This window comes from Neodiprion virginianus, chromosome 4, assembly GCF_021901495.1.
Source record: "Neodiprion virginianus isolate iyNeoVirg1 chromosome 4, iyNeoVirg1.1, whole genome shotgun sequence".
In the NCBI taxonomy this organism is placed as follows: Eukaryota; Metazoa; Arthropoda; class Insecta; order Hymenoptera; family Diprionidae; genus Neodiprion; species Neodiprion virginianus.
In genome coordinates, this window is record NC_060880.1 from 28,775,447 (window position 1) to 28,790,751 (window position 15,305).

At 44.4% G+C, this 15,305-nt stretch overlaps 1 protein-coding gene across 1 annotated transcript in view; it reads left to right on the forward strand.

Moving 5' to 3' along the window:
- The first annotated feature begins 1,750 nt into the window (after positions 1 to 1,750).
- Positions 1,751 to 15,305, forward strand: part of LOC124302549 (toll-like receptor 6) — a 32,201-nt gene continuing 18,646 nt past the window's right edge. Inside the window, exon 1 of the mRNA XM_046758824.1 lies at positions 1,751 to 1,756. The gene's annotated coding sequence lies outside the window, so the exon portion shown is untranslated. The remainder of the gene's footprint in view (positions 1,757 to 15,305) is intronic.

Here is a 15,305-nt window from a genome sequence, read left to right on the forward strand (position 1 = left end):
GGAGGCGAAATTCCCCCTGTTGCTAAAAATTTTCCACCTGTTCATGTCTCGCGACAAGCTCAGGTTAGCTCTTTTCCGCGATGCCACGATGTTCCGTCACGTGATATTTCGGAAGTAGTTGAGCCTCCTGTCGCGTCGTCTCATCCTAGTGTAGATATTCAGTCAGAGTTCTTGGCCTTTTTAAAATCACGCGGAACTGTCAATGTTCTCCCTCCGCAAACTCAGAGCTCGTTCGGACTCAATCAGGTCTCTGTACCTTCCGCGAGTATTGTAGAGTTGCCCTCGAAACAATCGAATTTGAAGCCCGGTTCGTATGACGGTTCGTCTGCTTGGAGTCTATACGAACGTCAGTTTAACATGATTAGTAAGGTTAATGGTTGGAATCCGTCCCAGAAAGCAGCTAATTTGACAGCGTCTTTGTCTGGTCCGGCTTTGGTAGTTCTTGGATCGCTTTCAGATTCGGATTCTGAAAATTTCGACAGCATTTGTGCGGCTCTTAAACTCCGGTTTGGCGAAGAACATCTTTCCAAACTTTATTTTACTCAGTTTGAAAATAGACGTCAAGGGCCCAGGGAAGATTTAGCCTCTCTCGGAAACGACATCGAACGTCTCGCTCGACATTCCCTTACTGATTGTACAGAAAAGGCTAGAGATCAGATAGCTCGGGCGAAATTCATTAATGCAATTCGGAATCCGGAGCTTCGGTATCATTTGAGGCTCGCAGCTCCAACTTCTCTACATGAAGCAATTATTAAGGGCTTAGAATTAGAAGCCATAAACGAGGCGGATTTAGGTTCGCGTCAACTTCATCGATTGAGCCAAGCTGAACCTTCAGAAAATTCTTCGTCCCGTCCTTCAGTCAATCAGCCTAGCTCAGATTCTCTTCCAGGAAGGAAAAATAGTGGTTTCTCTCGTTACAATAGATCAAACTCCAATCGGCCTGTCTCAGAGTGCCAGTTTTGCGGCGTAAGAGGACATATCGCGAAGAATTGTTTTAAACTCGACCGTCAGTTGAAGACTGCGGAAGATTCGTGGCGCAAAAATGCTTCCAAGAGGGCTACCTCTAATCCAGTTTGGTCAGCACAACCTTCTGTTCCTCAGAATTCGGGAAACTAGCTACCGATGTTTCGAAAGGGCGGATATCATCGGTTTCTTCCAAGTTCCTTAGCCCTATTGCTTCACAGTTCGTGGTTAGAGGCCTGCGTCGTACCGGCCTATATGCTAAAGGTTCCGTTAACGGACTAAGTTGTTTGTGGGTGATAGATACTGGAGCCGAAATTTCCGTTGTTCGTCCTGATATGATTTCGTCTCTTGCTTCAATTAATCCTTCTGCGTCTATTCGCACTGCTACCGGAGCAATTACTCCTGTCGTAGGTAAGATGGTCGTACAGGTAACAGTAGCGGATTGTGTTCAATCCCCACATGAAGTTCTAGTAGCTGATATAGAAGATGAAGGCATTTTAGGCGTAGATTTTCTTTCCGCTCACAACTGCGTCATTTCTACCGGCGATTCGACTCTTTGTTCTGGTTACCGTAAAATCAACCTCGAAACGTTTTGAAAGATTGGGATGAGTGGATTCCCTTATTTCTTTTATCGTATCGCTCTGCAATTCATGATACTACCGGTTTTTCTCCAGCTATGATGTTGACAGGTCGGGATCTTCGACTTCCGTCGATTCGAGAAATTTTGATACATCGATTTCTTTGGCTTGAAGAGTGTTTCGGTTCTGCGCTTGAATGAAGTAGTGAGCGTTTGGTCGATCCTCTCTTATTTTTCTAACCCATATGTCAGTTTCTTTGAGTTTTTATAGATTTTTCCCGACGAATCTGCCGTCTTTGGCTGTTCCCGATGTTAACTCCAGCTGTACTGTTTGTCCGGTCTTAGCCTGGGTTCTCCGGATATTCAGATAAGATCGTTCCTTTTCTTTTGACTACATATTTAATTTATTTTATTCGTGTATTCTCCCAAATTCACTCGGTGAATTTGAATGGTTATACCATCACTCACATTTGTCCTTCCAAAACTCTAGGGTGAACTATTTCTAAAGAAGTCCTGGATCAGTCACCCATGTATTTCCCTGTTTCCTGTGTGAATTTCCAAAAAGGAATCTGCTTTTATTCTGTTTGGTCCTGGAATTTTCGGTTCCCGCCTCGATGTTTCCACCCGAGCCTGTTTCGTTCGGACAATCCTTCATGAAGAGGATTGGATTTCTTTTCGACATCGATCTGGACCGTTTCGGATAACTTTGAATTCATGAAGCCACATAACACTCATTGACACTGACCTTTATAAAACATGGCACATACATTTTTGAGATTATTTAATGCTCAACTATCTGCTCAAGGTTTTCTGTGGTTTACCTTGAGACTGTGGGCAAATGCCAGATAGTAAAAAAAGGAGTTCTTAAATTTTTAGAGCCACAGCTCCAACTCACCTTCGAGCACTGACTGCTAGATCACATTCTTTTGTAATTGTTTATCTTTTCCGAGTCGGGTCGACTCTTTTCCTCGAGGGGGAGTAGTGTTACAAAGGGTGAAATCACCCGTTTTGTCCCCTTTTAAATGATCTAGTAGTCATCATAGATAAAAGACGTTTATAAACCTCTTATGTCTTTAAAAAGAATAAGGTTGCTGCGTCAACCGACATTATTGTAAAAACAGTCAGTCTCTAGACTTTAAAAAGAGAGCTTGTGTCCAAATACATCTATTTTCTTTCTTAATATTCCTTGTTCGTGAGACTTCTTTGGCTCGGCGTTCGCTTAAATCGCACAGAGAACTCTTTGATTCTCTTAGATCTTTCGTAATTTCCCCCCGTTGTAACAATATATATACACACCTATACACGCATGTACATTACGTACGTTACGCGTGACATTTGACACTGGCGCGGTGGGGTGTCAAGGGGTAAGTTGAGTGGTAGTTATTTTCAGTCGAAATTTGATGCCATAAGTCATAGGGGTTGCGTAGGGGGATCTCCTCTCTCCATGAAACTACATCGCGAAGGCAGTATGTGGCGGTTTCTCCACTCCACTCCCTGCCCCTCTCCTCGCTTATCATTCCCCCCCGATCTGCTGGCTGCTCCACTCTGCTCGCTAACCCCTCTTCTTCGTATGCCTCTCTCCTGGAGTTTACTTTTGGCCCACAGGGACTGAGACTTTGTATTATTGACGCGGAAAATGAAACCAACTCATACATTATTCATCTCACCGTGTAGCACGTGTATTAGAAGATATGAGGGTAATCATCAAACGGAAAGATAATTTCACGCCAGTGGAAAAGCTATTTATGTACGCGTTGTTATACATAATATACATGGGTCAGTGCTCCGAGAGAAAGGGAGACTTGTTATTTATCGGATATTTTTGTATTATCGTGATATGAATTTTAGCAGGGGAATTCTTTTCTTCTTTTTGGTCCTGCAGCGTCGGGTCAATTTTAGCCGATAAGTTGCTTTTTTTCATTTTACCACACGGAATAAAATTCCTTGGCGTAGACGAGCGAATTTTACACACTCTGCGTGCACAGTAGATACTCGTGTTAGCGTATATACCACCGGTTCTTTTATAACGAGGGTCGCCAAAATGTTGGTGATACGTGAAAGAGCCGCCGAGAGAAATGCAAATGTTTATACCTACCGCGGGCTGGTTAATTTTACGGCAAACGCGGTAAACTACGGTCGAAGCGGGGGCATACCTAAATGTACAAGTAAACCTGCTTTTTTACCAAAACTGGGGGTCGTCCCGGCGAATGAGGAGGTTTGGTCACAGACAGCCGTGGAATCGTTAGCGAAAATGCCTGGGATGACGCAGTTGGATGGGATGATAGGACCCAGACGTACTTATCGTATTAAGATCAAATTGTACAAGGATGGGAAGAGCGGGGGCGGCGAGATGGGACAAGAAGCAAGACATCGACGGAGGGTTTCGGATAAAACCGGCAAAAGACAGCCCAGCATGCGGTCTTGTCGGTTACGATATAGAATCCTTTTCTTCCTTTCCCTTCCCTCAGAAATCCTTTCACATCGTCTCTCTTCTTCTTCCTCCGCAGACTTCTTCAGCTCTCTCTCTCTCTCTCTCTCTCTCTCTTCATCGCCTGCATCCTCAAGGGACTCGCAATTACATCCTTTTTACATTGATACTCGCAGGAGCACAAAGTAGATATCCGATAATGAATACGTAAGACCTAATTAGAAGCAATTAACCTTTTAGGCTCTACGCAGGTCGATTCACAATCATGGAAATGGCATCGCGTCCCTATCTCTTCTGGTTATACTGTTATTGTTATTAACCTAAGACACCGGTGAGCCGAAGAGGCAACTCGAGCCTTCCAACTTGGATAGTGCAAACTTCGATTAAGGCTGATCGGGGATTCGAATCTTAACCTGGTACAGAATCAACCAGCGAAGATAGGATACACTCGAGGAACCCTTTGTAATTCCGGTAATTTCCTACGGTGTTTCCGATGTACTCTTTCATGATGTTCTTTTCGTATAATTAATTAGATACTTGATATTTTCACTGGGAGTTGGATCTCTCTCAGTTTCAAACCGTCACCGCGACAATGTTGATAGAATTGGATTTGCGTTATATTCGGAGAACCCTGGCAACAAGTCCCCAGGGAACACGTTTCTGCGAAATAATTTGAGATCTTTCTTTCCACGAAGTGATAAGCTTTCCGCAGTTCGATGAATCTACTATGTTTGTTTCTCTTTTGTTTCATACTCGTAAAGAATTGGCCCCTGGCATAATAATATGTAACTCTGCGAGTACTCTGCACGTTGATATTATGTGACAGCGAAACTCGGCTGAGAGATTGAAAAGACCGAATTCAATCGGGCTGAAGAAAACATCGTCGAAAGCACCATGGGGGTCAGGATCACATTATGACTTTCCGAGTGTGTTCGCCCGCTGCATGGTGCATTTGATCGGATAGAGACAACAATGCGTTTATGTGATTCTCCCACGGATTTGATTCTCGTTTTCGAATCCTTTTCCGCACAGGGCAGGATATCGTGAACTACGGGGTGAGCAGAGGGCGTATAAAAAAGTGTATAAAAGAAAAAATCCAGCTCTTAATATATTCTTTAAAGCCTTTAATATCCTCGTAAAGGTAACCAGATGAAATCTAATCGTGATCCGTTTAGCGATATTGTTGTGCAGGAGGCCACCGGCCTTCGGTGGAGATGTCGCAGTGTCTGGGACGGGTTTAAGCCGCTGACGCTGTCACATCGAAAGACGAGGGTCGCCTCGAGATTATCATTTCTTTCGCCGGTCGGTCGGTACGACCTGGAAGAGGTTCCGTCGCCCGGGCGCCGCGACTCAGGTAGCGTAATACCCACCCTACGCGACCTCGAGACCCACCGATTCTTACGTAACTCGTACACAAGGGTACATTTATTATCCATATACATGTATGTATACACAGACACACCCCGCGGCGGCGTGCAGCGTTGGACTCGGTGGCAATCGCCCCTCGAAGCCCTGGACAAAGGATAGATGATAAAATCGCGCAACCCCTGCCGGTTCTGAAGGGTGACGCACAATGCAGCAGTGCAGGGGAATGCGGCTGCGCAAGAGGCTAGAAGGGACCGGTATCCTTGCATCAGCGTCTCGGCTGGACTGCTTCACTGGTCTCAACGCCATTATTATTTTATAAATCCTTTCTTGCCTGATGGAAGGGTGAATTTTTTACAGCTTACTTTGATATTGGCTTCTATACCTTCCTCTTTGTGCCTCTCTATTCAAGATGGACACCTTTTTAATCAACACAGCTTTCGCCGTCGATGTCCTCTCGCATCCTTTAACGGCGCCCAGCTGCATGATTCCGAGTCTCTCAGTTATTGATGTTATCGGGTAATGGCGGTTCCCGCGAGTGCGAGTGAACGCGGGTTGGGATGTAACGACTACTGTTTGGAAAGGAATAACGAGTGCAGGTGAAGGATCGTCGCATAACATACTTATTACACTATTGATGCTCTGTAGCCGTTTATCAACGTTTCCCAGGTGGCCGACGATCGGGTGTGTGTTTGCCACCGTTGACAGATGTACGATGGGTAAAAACCGGCAAGTGCACGGGGAGCTTCCGATGGTGCGGGATGCTTTTCATCCGTCCGCGATTTGTCTTATCGCGTTGACGCTCCGTTATCTGGCATCGATCCTGGCAATTAACGATATCGGTTATCCTCGTAGGTTTCGGCCGAGTTGGGGGGGCTTGTCATTAGGTTAATTTATGTTTGGTTACCGCGTTTCCTGGACTTGTATGTATACCCTCCTAGCTAACCGACTAACTACCTGCTTAAGAACGGACGAAGATCCGCTGCTTTTAAAACCGACTCCGTGTTTCCATCCTCACTGATTTCTCTCTTTCTCTCTCCTTCTCTTTCTCGTTTTCCCGTTTCACCGCCGAGCTCGACTAGGTATTTATCATCCTCGTACGGACTTTGATCTCTTACGGACAAGAATCCTAGAGACTAGTGTATACGAATCGCGGGCTTCAAACGACTACGCGGCACGGCGTTAACATTCAAAACGCATGTACCAAACGGAGGAGGTAACCTGCAACCACTCCGTGCACCGTGTACAGATTTGCTTGAGTAATCAATTATCCAAGTTTGCCAGTGCATCTGCAGTCCTTCCATCCAATGCGCTGAGAATGCTCACGGGAAGGGGAGAACGTATCGCCACTCGCTGAGCGGAGTTTCGAGTGGTCGTTGGTGATGCTTCTGACCAATTAACTGCGCTCATTAATTGCCGTACCAGATACGTACGCACACGCTCCCATGTGCAAAGGAATACTCCGGATCGTTACACCGTACGGAAAACATTGTTTCGCTGTTTGTTTGTCCCATTTCGTTTACTTAACTACAATGCAGTTTGAACCAAACTGACATTGCCGGGATATCGTTCCACATTCAAGATCGTAACCCCTGTGCGCAAAAACTAATACGCAGTAAAATTTCACCATTTTCCCCAACAGCAATCATACATATCGTCTTCTTCGCTTCTCGGCGTTTCTCAGAAATAACCTGATCAGCAAACTATAATAATTACAATCTTGGACCGATGTTGTGGCTGGTTACGCTGAACTCTTTTTTCTAAAACCGTTTTTCACTACGCTCATGGTCAAAATGAACGGTATAAAAATGTGGTGTAATATTTTACTCTCAAAGTCGTAGTGACAATCACGTTTGCAGAGCGAGGTACGGTGTCACGGAGGTTGGATAGACCAGCTTGCATGAGCAATCAATCTTGGGTAAACATCCAGGGAAGAGGCTCGCAAGAAAATTGACGTTAACTAATTATGCGTGCGTGTGGAGGTAGCAACGAAGGAGAGAAGCGTGTGCGTGCAGTTGTATGGTTTTGTTTTTGAAATAACCGAGGATCGGAATTGATGACAGTGGGTACCCGGTGCGCTTGCAGCAACGTCCTCGCCGTTTCCACATCGTCCGCACGAACTGCAGAGAGAGGAAATGCAGGAATTACAATACGATCACACGCCGTGAGCATGCACAGTCTGCAAGTGACGGCGCGGAGTGGAATATCCGCTGGTACAAAGACGCGGTATAACTACAGGTGAAGAGAGAAAGGGAAAAATGAAAACTCGAAAGACATTAATTTCGAGTCTGAGACCCCCCGCGTGAATACTTTTCGCTTCTATCCTGCAGTTAGTTTCGAAAACCGTGCAATTACAGCTTGAGCAAAGAAATAAGGATCGTCAACGTATGCTTCAAATTAGCTCGACGATGTACTCGTGAACTAGCATGAAAGTGGGACTCTACCTCACCGAGTATTAACATTATTATTATTATTATGTCATCATTTTTTGAGTAGCTTCTCGGCGGTGGAGGGAGGCGAGGGGAGGATTATACGCCTAAGGTGCAACCGGCATGAGGGCACAGCGTGAGGGGGTGAGATAAAGGGAGAGGGAAATTGAGAGAACGGAGGACTGAGGGGGTGGTGGAGACGAAGGGACATGAAAGAGACGCTAATTACTGCATCACCGGGCAGCCGTCCGTAAAATATACAGCACGGTTTACACGATGAGAAGAGAGATGTAGGTATGGCAGAATGCGCGAGATGTGCTCGCTGCTCGCCGTTTCTTTTTACCACGTTCGTTTTTTCCTCTATTTTCCCCCCTTACCTCATTTAATAATATATGCTTTATAATTATGCACACTTAACCGAGACAAATCGTTCGGCTATTCTGCGTTGGGTGGATGTCATTACAATATTATACGTGCATGGGAAACTGCAGCAATATTAAGCCCAAGACACGCTATGTACAACGTATTTCGATTACATACTCTCTCCAGTCCGGCAGGCAACGCGTGTGCCTGCATGGCCACTCGCCAACTTACTGCATTGTTATTAATTAGACTACGGCACTATGTACGCAAAATATCTTATGCAATTTATCCATCCGTTGTTTAACTAGACACGGAAGAATATTTCAGCACGCCTCGGTTTTCCTTGCAATCAGATTTATGTAGAAGTTCATATATTTTTCCGTATGTACTTAGACTCTTGGAACGAACTTCGCACAGTTTATTCCTGTTTAATCTTTCTTAGCTGAAGGGGTATTTGAACCCTAATGGAACTGATACATTCCAAAACGCTTTTCTTATGTATGCAGTCAAATTTTAAGCTTCTTCAGTAGTACGTCGAGAATAAGAACGTACTGCAGAAAAAACGAAAATTTGAAAGATACAAAGAAGGTTGTTTGCGAAATAAAAATATTGCACTGTAATGACTTGGGAAACAATTTTTTGTTGTTGTTTTTTTTTGTGAATAATAATTGCCAACTTAAGATACGCTCAACAGTTTTTTTCGTGTCTATAAAGTTTTAATTTATGCTTGGTAAGTTTCATTCATACGTCGAGAGGGACCACGTTTGGTTTTAGAGACTCCAAGTCTACCGAGTAGAGAATCTTGGGAAAAATGGGAAAATTCCGAAGAAAAACTGAACGGCACGATTATGATCAAGATTCGTAGAAATATGTGCATTGAATGACTTCAGTGTTCGGAGTATGAAAAAAAATTCTGAGGGCGGTGGCTCATTCAAAATGTCAGTGTTATTTTCTGAAAAAGTAAGAAGAAATGTTATGGATCCAGAGAACGGACGGTGGAGGAAAGACGAAAGATTTGACGTTAAAAAACTGCCACCGTAGCGGTATAAAACTTTAATCCATCCGTAAATTTGATTCGCTTCTTGTACGGCCAAGTACCCAACCCCCTAGAATCCAATTTGGCTCCTATAACGTTTGAATAATCCTTGAAAAAGTCCCTCACAGTCATAAAGTCGGTAGTGGAGCGCAGAGTAGAAACTATAAAACGTTATTAAATTGATATTGTAAAATTAATATCGCTATTATCATCATTATTACCATTATTATTTACCTGCCCTGCAAAGTTTCCAGTTAAATTAATTTGAATCAGCAAGGCGTTGTGGCGGAACATAGTTTGTACTACGAAACTTTGCCCCGACCGAAAGTTATGCACTCGCCAAGCTATCACGATAGTGTCAGCCTGCATAAACACGCGTAAGCAGTATCGACCGACTTAAAATTCTAAACCAAACCCAAGAAAAGTTTCAACGCTCCACGTGTCACAGCGGTATTCGATGAACTTTTTTCTCCGCGAGTAACGGAGCTGCAGACGATGGATGTCTGCATCGATATTGAAGTATTCATACAAAATTGCTACGCTTGATCGCCGGGGTGAAAACTAAGTAGATTTCACGTGAGACAAACTTGAACTCAGGAAGATATTGATCAATAAAGTAAAAAGGGTTGAGAATTATTTGGATTTTATTTGAGATAAAATTTGGGGGACGAGGTATAAATAGACCTATGTATAAATATAACATCGTGGCCTGTTACAAAAAAGGTAAATCGAAACAGGGGAGCGAAAAGTACAACAAAGACACGCCGACGCTGAAGTCGTATACAGAAAACCAGCATATTGCCCGGGATCAAAAGTATTCACGATACTTGCGTCGTTATTTGGGCGAGCGAAGGGGTCGACGAGAGGCCAGAAGGACCGGAGGGCCCGTTATGGCGGCATCGAGTGCATCGCTAATATTGGCGCACTGGGCTGCCCGGTGCTTGGTTGAACACAATAAACCGCACATGCAGCCCGTTCGAAACATCAAACTAAACGGAACAGGGTCAATTATGCCCCAAATTGCCACTACTCTTCCCCGCCCGCAATCCTCCCCCGCGAATTTCATTCATCCATGATAATCAGGCGGGACAGAAATTTTTCATAATGAAAGTTTGGAAGATGGACTTTGCAATCTTCTCCCAAGTTCAGCGCATCGTGTGTAAAAAATGAGTGACAACTTTACCTGCCAATTTCAAGCGAGGCTCATCTCAAGCCCCCCAATCGAAGGAACGCTGATTTTTCAGCAAACTATACAGTGATTTCTTGCAGCATGTGACTCGTCCAAATATTTTCTACTCTCCATTTGTTGAGCGGTTCAGAAGTTCAAGTATAAGGAGCTTGAAGGTGGAGAGGCGGAGGCTCAGACAGAGCTGGGAGGATTTGAAAATAGCCCGGAGCTTGCAACGGATGCGTTGTTTCCCTCGCGATGTGGCCGAAGAATATTACCCGTCACGTCTAACGTGGCACTTATTACTCTTCTCTGGGCCGGCCGGACGTTGCATCGGTCGGCGTGACTAACGGATGAAACGGACCCTCGGGAGTTGCAGACCTGATTGACAACGGGAGTGCCTCTCTCTTACACGTCTCTTTGACTGGCTCTCCTACCGATATCGATGATGCCCGATGGGATAATCGGAAGAGCTGCGCGGCGTCGGCGGGGATTGCGTTTAATAGAGTGGTCGATGATGGATGGCGAGCACGGGCCGATATTACTTATTTGTACAAGCGGTCCGCCGAGAATTCCGTGCATTCGACTGCCGCCGATCGTCGAGGGGCTCGGATAATGTTGGCATAGCGCAACTGACGGGACTCGCCTCTGCTATCCTGGACCTTGTTTGCGATCCAACCTTACCGCGGATCTCCTATCCTTACACCCCTCGACCAATCGTATTGCCTAACTGCGTTATATTACCCACGACGGGCACGTGGATCGTAGAAATATTGATCGATCGACCATCGAAGCCTCCAAGATCTTGTCACCGAACGAGAATCACTACCGCACCGTATAATCGCCCGCCTCGGTTTGCCGTTTTGGCAGCAACCCGCTGTTCAAATCTTTCTCAGTGTGGCTAGCTGGACTATTTCATCCCAAGCTTCGGGTTCAATTAATATCGATACCCCTATTCTATTCATCTTTGTATTCATGGAAAGAGACGGAAGAAGATGAGACGAATGGTCGGTCACGTGGAGCTGAGGTTTCAACTGGACTAACGCTGCCTGTCTGCGTTTACGTCTTTTTTGAAATTGAGACATCCTTCGAGAACTGGCAAGGCTCCAATAATTGTTGCGTTATGTACAAAGTAACCCGGATAAGCTTAAGAGGTGTTTTCTGTACTGGAAATAGCGGGTGCTTTATACAGTTTTCATTTGATTTTCATACAATTGTCCGATATTTCGCGTGAAATCCACGGCTAGATGCCATTTCATAAATTCTCATTGATGCGAAACTTTTTCGAAATCCAATATCTTCTTCGGCGTTTATGTTAGGCACATCTTCTATTCCATCGTCTTGATATATTGTATGGAAGGAATTTAAAACGTTCAGTTTTATTGTAAATTTCAACTTATTCCATATCCGTACGAATTTTCTCGGTTCTTCAGGATCGGAAATTGTTGATGGTGAAGCATCTCTGACATTGATGTTCTTTTAGTTTTTCTCTGCTACATTGCAATTTCAGCTGCAACACAATTGCGGTTCACAAAAAACGTTTCAGTTTGAGAAGGTATACACCGTAAAAGATGAAAGATATATTCGAAGCTGCAGCCAACGGCAAGATTCAGATATAATTAATTCCACGTTAAGCGAGTTAAAAGTATGCGTTGTCGGATTGTGAGCGTTGATGATATCCGAGAAATAGCTTGTGGCACTTGGAAGACTTTGACGTCTTCATCTCGTAATTAGAAACCCCGTAACTTTGACCGGCGATAAAAAGAAGTTTCTTCCTTCAATTTTATCCTGTATTTTCTACCATTTTTTTTTCTTTTTTTTTGTTATTTTTTTACTCAACTTTGTCCTGAGTAATTTCAAGCTTTAGTTTCAACATTGAATCAAACGAAAACTCGAAAATTTCGCCAGAGTTTACCTACCTTCCCAGCAAGCGACCGCGGGTGGCTCGGGTAGTGCTTGTATCGCCTTGGGAGTTGAGCAGTGAAAACTAGTTGAGCCACCGGGCGATATATAAAGTTAGTAGAAATTACATCTGCATATTAATTAAGAGTTTCAATGCTGGAGATCATTTAACAGCTGAGTTATATAGGAAAGTTGTTGAGAAGAGTTTTACTTTATTCTATTGTAATGGTAAAACCGTGTCTAGTCTAATAATAATATTACTGAATACTTCTCATTACTCGAGATCGCTGCAAGGGCCGGGCCGCCGACACTTCTGTTAATATATTCACGGTGCAATCCCATCCAGATGCTTGAATATTCCGCTCGGATAAAAGAACGGGGCTAAAAATCAAACTAAGTCGAAATTTGCCCGTTATGAAGCAGGCTGCAATTAGCCTCGGGTGAAAATTAACAAGTCCTTCTCATCGCCCCTCATACGCAGCTCGTACATACAATATTTTACACACACACCTGTGACGTCGTCGGCACGTGTCGCACCTCATTCGACGAGTTCAAAAGCGAGCTCAACCATTTTCCGGAGTAAAAGATCAACGGAACAGTTCCGGAAAAGAGATGAAAAAGCAGCGCTGATCCTGCCAGGTGAGAGAGTTTAACCCTCTATTGTAACCACCTTCGGGTCACTTGGTGCGAAGACTTCAGAGGACGGAACGGTCGCTACATTCCTTTCAAATGAGTGCTCTGGTCGATTTGGACGTTGACGTATACATATATCTCCAAGTATTAAGGCCTACCTATTTCAGAAGCGAAAAAAGGCTTAAACAGCCCCATTTTATACATAATTCTGAACAAAACTACTAAAATTCGTTATCATTTAACGCAGAAATAAACAAATGACATGGATTTTACGAAATCGCAGTAGTGAAACCGTCGAATTCGCAAAAATACGAAACCGCAATGGTAGATTCGTAGAATTCATGTAATTTCTTTATTACTGCGTCAAACGAAAATGTATCGAAGTGTTTTTCTTCAGAATTGTGTATAGAACGGTGCTGTTACGCCATTTTTTGCTCTTGAGATAAGCAGACTTTGATATTTGGAGATACATACGCCAACGTCGAAATCGACCAGGGTACCCTCATAAATGTGTTCAACTTCGTTCTCCAATTGCCTTCAGGTTTTGAACGGTGAAACGTGTCGAGTGGACACCAAAATATTCGATGATCGTCAGAGTGGTGGATGAGGAGGAAAAAATCTGCCTTTCTAAAGTCTTGTTCGTTGCGTAACCGAGAATCATCGCACGACTTTGTTGTCGGTTGGTAACTCGATCGATCGATATATCGATGGCTATCGAAAATTTGACGAAGCAATGTGCGAACAGTGATTGCCGTGAACCGTGGGGCGGAAGACGAGGCTCGTTCGCTATCGAAACTAACTTTGAAACTAATTCCAATTCCAGTTGCGTTTCTGGATGGGAAACTGTAACGAGTTACGTGGCAAGTTTTGTGGGAGTTTATGAATGCAAATTCAGGCACAAAGTGAGTTAGAAATAACAAAAGTTCGGAGTTTCGCGAGGATCGCAACTGAGACGTTGCGCTCTGGGGTTCCGTGAATACACTTTTTATACCTTCGATATTCACGTTCTTCAAAGGCTGCATACTCGGTACTCGTACCTTACGTTAACGTTGTACGTAATACGAAGGAGCTCGCGCAGCGTCGAAGCCAAACGGATGGCGTTGCGGACTGCAGCGTTTCCGATCTTCTTTACGGCGTGAAATATTTCTCGATATAAACGAAGAGGCAGGCCGAATAGCAATACTTGAACTCTGAACCCGAGGCAAAAGGGCGCCGGCAGCGAGTCGCTCGCTTCAATCAAGAGGCCGGCGCGAGCCGCGTCACTCGTTTGTATCAATTTGCTCGACGGTGGAGCCGCTATCGCCCGGCATCTACCACCACCTCACCCCCCGACTCCCCGTTTAATCTAATGCCGACGGAGAGCGAGTAATTCGTCGAACAAAGGTGTGTGATTTTTCTTCGCCCCGTACGCCTACTTTGCGCACCGAGTGCGATGAAAAATAAATAATTAAATTCTGTTCGGCGAAAATTGATGCGCGAGAAGGAGAACGGAGAGCAAGAGTGAGGAGAAAGTCCGCTTCGTGCCAAGTCGGGTGAAAGATATCGCGCCTCCAACTTCTTCGTCCGTCATATTCTTAGGCGATAGGAGAAGAAGAAGGCCCGCGTTTACAATATTTACGCCGGAAATACGCCAGTTCTGTTCGTCTGTGAATAACGGTGAAGGATTCTCATTTCCAGAGACAGAAGTTGGGTGAATTCTACTAAGTGATATTGATGTAGTTTCAGGTTTCAGTTGATCGAATGCCAGCGTAAAATTCACGTATTTTACATACGTCTCTGTGATTTTCGAATGAAATAAAACAGCAGGGTATGCAAACTTTCGATTGTCTGATTCTGTATACGTACTTGTACTCTAAAAGAAAAATTATAAAACGAAGTGGTTATGGCTGCATGAAGTATTAGTAACACGCGGTCCGCTTCTTTCGAAAATGTCAATGTAAAATAACGAATTACCGCCGAATCTTTCGTTGACGAATATCGACGGAACGACAGCGGAGCACCGACTGACGATGAAACACGGATGCATGATGAAAGAGGCGGGCAGGAGGTGATAAAAGATTAAGCTACGTAACTTTTGAGTGACCCGTGACTAATGGACCACGCGATATTTCAACTCGACGCGGTTAGGTTGGCCCGAGGTTTATTTGGACCGCAGTTTTGAAGCTTTCATGGCGGCATCAATCTGGCCAAACGAGGGTTAAATGAACTGGATTCCTTAATACTTTCTCCCGTTTCATTCATTAGCGGGCATTATCTGCAGGCGGGAATTTAGTTTTTAACGATGGAAATAAAAGCGCGACGGGGCGGGGATTTATGTCTACTTAATTTTGCAGAACTTGAGTTCTGCAGCAGAAACTACGATCCTGGTTTTGACCCAGATATTTCTGCAGGCTGGAATTACATCTCCCTGTAAGATGGAGCTCTGCAATCAGCTGATATAT